A 6422-nucleotide genomic window follows, 5' to 3' on the forward strand; every position below is an offset into this window, starting at 1 on the left:
TTATTCTGTTCTCCCTACGAAAAGTTCGGATGTTGTTTCCACCCTAGATTATATTTGTTCGAGAATGGATCATTCCAAGGGCGGTTCTAATTTCCCACATGGTTTACCATGACTCCCTCTGGTTGATATGATGGATTTCCAGTTTGACAATGTTTCGTGAAGTTTTCAGCACCACACTTCTCACACCATACTTCTTGAATACGCATTGCAGAATTTGACAAACATAATTCTTCAATTCTCTTATTCATGACTTCAAGTTGAGCTGCTACTGAGGTAAATGCCTCGATTTGATGCATTCCTGCGGGTCTCCTGGCTGCATTCCTGTTGAATTGAGGGTGATAGCTACTGGATGCCATCTCCTCAATTAGCTCATATCCATCTTCCGGTGATTTTCGTAACAAATTACAACATGCAACTGCATCTAACATGGTGCGATTTGAGTGAGGAAGACCATAATAAAAATTTTGTACCACGAGACCGTCTGGTAGTTGGTGATGTGGGCATATCCTCAGTAGATCTTTGTAACGCTCCCATGCTTCATACAGTGTTTCCTGTTCGCCTTGAGCAAATGTTGTGATGTCAGCTCTGAGTTTCATTGATTTGGATGGTGGAAAATATTTGGTCAGGACTTTGCGAGATCATCCCAATTAGTGATGGAACCTGCATGTAGATTTGTTAGCCATTGATAAGTGCAATTTATGAACTTGATTTATATATTATTTGTCTTGAATTTTGTGATTTATCGAGTGGATATTATGCATTTTAGTTGTTGTTTTTGTGAGTTGCAAGAATTGGCGCGAAAGTAGCAAGAAGAAGCGGAAGGATGCATTATGGAGTATCAATTTCAGAACATTATTGGGCATTATTGATGCATAAAAATCCAATATTTACTGTTCATATTAAAATTTAGGATGTTTTGAAGCTGCTATCAAAATTTCAGCTCAATCCGACGGTTAGATTGTGAGATATGATTTTTTGAAAATTGTCGTCCGATGTAGAATTTCACTGTAGTAGCTCGGTTCCATATTACAAGATTAAGTGATTTTAAACATGTTAAAAAGTGACATATAATTTTAAAAGTTTCAAAACATTTTTAAGGAGTCCTTATTTGGTGAAAATAAGTGGAAAATCAGATTTGGAATGTCCGAAAATGGTAGGGTAGGTCCGAGGGGTCCAAAAATGACTTCGAAAGGACCAAAACAGTTTGGAGCACACGGACATGTTCGGGCCGTCCGAACCCGAGTTCTGACCGTCCGAGCTCAGCAGAGCCCAGGTGTCAAAATGACTCGGACAAGTGGCAGTTCGGACCGTCCGAACTCTGCCTATAAATAGGGGTCCGAATTCCTCATTTTGAAGTGCAATTTTTCCTCTCCTATCCTGGTAATCGCTCTATTTAAGGGCTTCGGGACTCTTTTTTAAGGGTTGGAGTAGGAAATGGTATATTTTTTATAGCGGATAGTGTCCGCAGTAGCAGCCAGGCGGCGGAGCTCTGGTGAGGCGTCCAGGGGTCGTAGCTAGGTTATGCCCAGGCTCTGGGGCATGCGTCATCAGCGGGCTGAGACGGACGAAGGTATGACTTTGGTTCCCTATAGTAAATAGGGAGTAGACTATAATTTAATTAAGACTTTTAGAGCCTAGTAGGTGATGTTTGACATGCTAGGTAATGCATGGGTTATTTATGTTGTAGTGATGCAAGATAGGCTTGGACCTGTAGGGGAAGCTTCTAGGATCTGCCTTAGTAAGGTACGGAAGTATTATTCGAGATATCCAGATTGAGTATGCATGTATTATGTGTTTGCATGGATTATGTGATAGCATGTTTTATATGTCTTTATATATAGCATGTGATGACTGTATGTTGCATACATGAGCATATTGAGCTTTTATCCTAATTGATATATCCAGTATTAAGATATCCTGTCAGTAGATGGTTGGACACAGAGACACGTGTTAGGTCGCCAAATCAGTTGGACACAGATCTCGTGTTAGGTCATTGATATTTGGTTGGACACGTGTACTTGTGTTAGGTAACAATCAGGGATTCTAATTATGTTGGTCACCTCCTGTAGAGATGGCTCAGCGTGGCACATACCAAGACCCAAGTTTGTTCTTGATCAGATATTCTTGACCTCGTGTCTTGGTACCCAGTTCACTTGCATACATGAACACATAACACCGTATACTCATACTCTCGTACTGTGCTTATCATTATCACGTCCCGTACTTTGTTGTATGGACACCCTATTCCATGGGGCAGGTCTGCGACTGGATGAGGCAGGTGGTTCCAGGAGAGCTTAGGCGATGGAGGACCAGCATGATTATTGTCTAGGCTTTTGTTTCAGTTGTATTTTGGGTTAATACACTGGTTTATTCGATATGATTGTAAACAATATTTTATTTTTGTTTAAGATTTCCGCTATTATTTCTCTGATTTTTTTTAATTAAGTTAAATGCATTCTTAAGCTTCTGATTAGTAGGTGATCACGGTGCGGGTCACTACATTTATGGTATCAGAGCATGCATAGTAATCTTGGGATCTAGATTGTTGGAATTGGGTTTAACCTTTAATCATCGTGTAGATGGCGGGTCATGGTGACGAGAGTAGCCATAGTAGCATGGGTGGACGCTGGGGTGATCAGGACAATCTAGAGCATCGTCGGGTCATCATCACCATCGCCATGATGATCGTAGGCATTTTAGTATGATAGATATTTGCATAACCAGGGGTTAAGTTGTGAGACCTCGATTCTAAACCACTAATCTCGGATTAAACAACAATTAAGCGAACAAGAATTCAAGAGTAAAACAATTCAAAGTTTTTTTTTTTGTTTTTTTTTTTTAAACGCCGCGCGCCCGCGCGAGGATCCAAGCTCGCGCGTGCGCGGGCTTCAACAACCGAGACCAACCAAAGGCTCGTGCCCGCGCGAGGTACCAAGCTCGTGCGCGCGCGGGCAAACAATTCAGAGGCCCAACGGAGGCTTCGAGCGCGCGCGAGGAACACCTCGCCCGCGCGCGGAAGGCCTGGGCAGAAAATGCTCAGGATGCAGAAAATAAAGAAAGGATTCCGCGCTTGGTCCGACATGCCTTCAAATACATATGCAATAACAGGGTGTAGGGAAACATGCCATAACAAGTCATGCTTTCAGAAGGCCTAAAAACAACCAGAAGTCTAAATCGATACAACAACAACATACTTCGATTTTAGATTACAATCCGAATACAAACTAATTCGAATAACAAAACATATCAAGTTCGAGTTCTAACATGCTTCAATCTTAAACTAGATAAACATGCTAATTCGACTTCTAAACCGAGTCTCACTTCTACTACTTGCCCTCGAAGCTAACCATGCCTCTTCTGACTTGTTCCTGCCCCACCTGTTGCCAAGTACACATACAAAATAAAGCAACAGCTGGATAACCGGTGAGAACGACATTCCCAGTAAAAGCAACATAACAAGTAATACAAGTAACAAACATACTTTCAATACAATAACGAAATCAATAACATCGTAATGAAATGCATGTCTTTAAACAGGGATATCAAATCTGATAACGAGGGATTGCTGCTGTGCCTTTGGGATCCCGAGGATAAGATCACGTAACAACTCACCGACTCTCCCAATCGAGTTGGTGCCACGTATCTCACTCCTCTAGACTTTGAGCAACTATAGTGAGTATGCTAGCACCAGACGAAACGACTACGACCTGGGCCACTCAATCATAGTTCCCAAACGTCTAAACGAAAAGGGCGGTTCTGCCCGCTGAAACAAGATTGGCTCAAGATGAATGCATAACAGAAACATAAAACATAATCCTTTTAACAAAAACCAATACAATCAAACAATACACAAGTTCCTCATGCTAGAACAAGTGTAGATGCAAGTATGAGATTTTAAAAGGGAAAACTCGAGAACCACAGTCCCGAGTATGCTATCCCGCTACGATGACTGCTTTTACCTTTCAATGCAGTAGCTCCAAATCTGGATAAGCTACAAAAGAGATTGTATAAACAACTACACAATCTAACAACAACAAGGCAACGGTTCAAGGAAAACTCTTTATACCGTTCTTCGTCCAATTCTCTGAAACGATCAAACATCTGCTAACTCTGGGCTTGACAACTCCAAACGAATCTGTTCAGATACAAGAGATGATTGATCAATAACCACGATCAACTTACAAGCCAAGTTCAAACTCAAAAACGGTTCAAAATCTCCAAAAACTCAAACCGACGGCATAACGGCTATAACTGAACAAACCGGCAACGCAGACAACAGTTCAATACTGATAACAACTCAATTCAATGCTAATACAACAACAACAAGACAAACCCAACAAATCTCAAAACCATGATTTTCGAAAATGGCTTCCAAAAATCATAACAAATCCGAACGTCGCTCTATTTCAAAACTGACAGATAATAAACGATCAGAACTCTTTAGAGAACAACATACTCGAATCTAGAACGATTCTAACAACATCCAAAAACTAGAATGTATCTGATCGTTGAAAAACTTATGGTATAACGGAGCTCTCGCTGCAGTGATCGCTAAACTGCCTTTAGAAATAATTTCTAACGGCCGGATCGAGCTCGGACTGAAATCCAAAAGCTTGAAAAGGAGATGGGGCGTTTCAATGGAGGAGGAGCCGGCTAAGGAAGGAGAAGGATGAGTGAGAAAAGTCAAAAGTTGAGTAGATAATATAACAAATCCATTATTTGCGTTTTAGTCCCTGAATTTTCCAAAATTTTCAAAAAGGACCCTGATCAAAATCAAGTCGGCTCGTGAACTCTGCAATCTCTGATTAACTCAAATAAACTCATTTAAGATAAAAACGGGGCGTCACAATTCTCCCCCACTAAGAAGAGATTTCGTCCTCGAAATCAACGAGAACCACAACTCAAAGATAGAATAAAGAACTAAAGACAGTAAGAAGAACTCACGTCATCCGAATAGCTCTGGAAAATGATGTCTCATGTCAGACTCTGTCTCCCAAGTCGCTTCCTCAACACCGTGACGGCTCCAATGCACCTTCACTAACGGAATCAACTTGGTCCTGAGTTGCTTTTCTTTCCGATCAAGGATCTGAATCGGTCGCTCAAAATAGCTCAGAGTCTCGTCTAACTCGGCTTCGTCAGGCTGAAGGATATGAGAAGGATCTGGATGATACTTTCGCAGCATAGAGACGTGAAAAACGTCGTGAATACCAGATAAAGACGGAGGAAGTGCAAGTCTGTAGGCAAGATCGCCTATCTTCTCGAGAATCTCGTACGGACCGATGAATCTCGGAGATAACTTTCCTCTCTTACCAAATCTGACGGTACCTCTGAACGGAGAAATCTTAAGGAATACACGGTCTCCCTGCTCAAAACTCAGAGGTCGACGTCTGACATTCGCATACTTTGCTTGTCTATCTTGAGCTGTCTTCATTCTGGTCTGAATGACCTTAACCTGTTCTGCCATAACTCGAAGCATATCCGGCCCCAAATCTGGTGACTCAGATAAATCATCCCAAAACAACGGGGATCGGCATTTCTTACAATAAAATGCCTCAAAAGGCGCCATACCGATACTCGCTTGGAAGCTGTTGTTGTAAGAAAACTCGACAAGAGGCAAAGAATCCTGCCAACTAGTGCCAAAGTCTAGCACTATCGCTCGCAGCATATCCTCCAACATCTGGATAGTCCGCTCTGACTGTCCATCTGTCTGAGGATGATAAGCTGTACTCAGATGCAATCGAGTACCAAGCGCCTCTTCCAAACTATGCCAGAAGTGCGAAGTGAATCTCGGGTCTCTGTCTGAAACGATCGACTTCGGCACCCCACACAATCTCACAACATTGCTAACATAAAGCTCAGCCATCTGATCATGACGATACGTCATCCTGTAAGGAATAAAGCAAGCTGACTTCGTCAATCGGTCGATTACTACCCAAATGGAATCGCATCCTCGAACGGATCGTGGTAGCTTCGTGACGAAATCCATAGAAATGTGATCCCATTTCCAATCAGGAATAGATAAGCTGTGCAATAGACCACCTGGTTGCTTCCGCTCTGCTTTCACTTGAGGACAGTTCAAACACCGTGACACAAACCTCGCGATGTCGCTCTTCATTCTCTTCCACCAGAACTGACTCTTTAGATCATTGTACATCTTACGACCTCCAGGATGAATGCTAAACCGACTGCAATGAGCCTCTAGGAGAATACGCTGTCTCAACTCCGAAATATCAGGCACAACAATACGGTTATTCACAAACAAAACGTCATCTCTAACCTGGAATTCTGACTGATGCCCAGTTCTGACTTTCTCTACTGAAACCTGAATGCTCGGCTCAGACTTCTGTGCTTCTCTGATTGCAACAAACAACTTCGGCTCGGCTTGAATAGCAAACACTCTGATAGTCTCCCTATCTGTTTCA

The 6422-nt window shown here is 42.2% G+C and overlaps 1 non-coding gene across 1 annotated transcript; it reads left to right on the forward strand.

Moving 5' to 3' along the window:
• The first annotated feature begins 486 nt into the window (after positions 1 to 486).
• Positions 487 to 593, forward strand: LOC140870648 (small nucleolar RNA R71). The gene has a single exon (XR_012147499.1). It is a non-coding gene; the product is annotated as a small nucleolar RNA R71 (small nucleolar RNA).
• Positions 594 to 6422: the final 5829 nt, after the last annotated feature.

Source organism: Henckelia pumila, unplaced genomic scaffold, assembly GCF_033568475.1.
Source record: "Henckelia pumila isolate YLH828 unplaced genomic scaffold, ASM3356847v2 CTG_112:::fragment_1, whole genome shotgun sequence".
Classification (NCBI taxonomy): Eukaryota; Viridiplantae; Streptophyta; class Magnoliopsida; order Lamiales; family Gesneriaceae; genus Henckelia; species Henckelia pumila.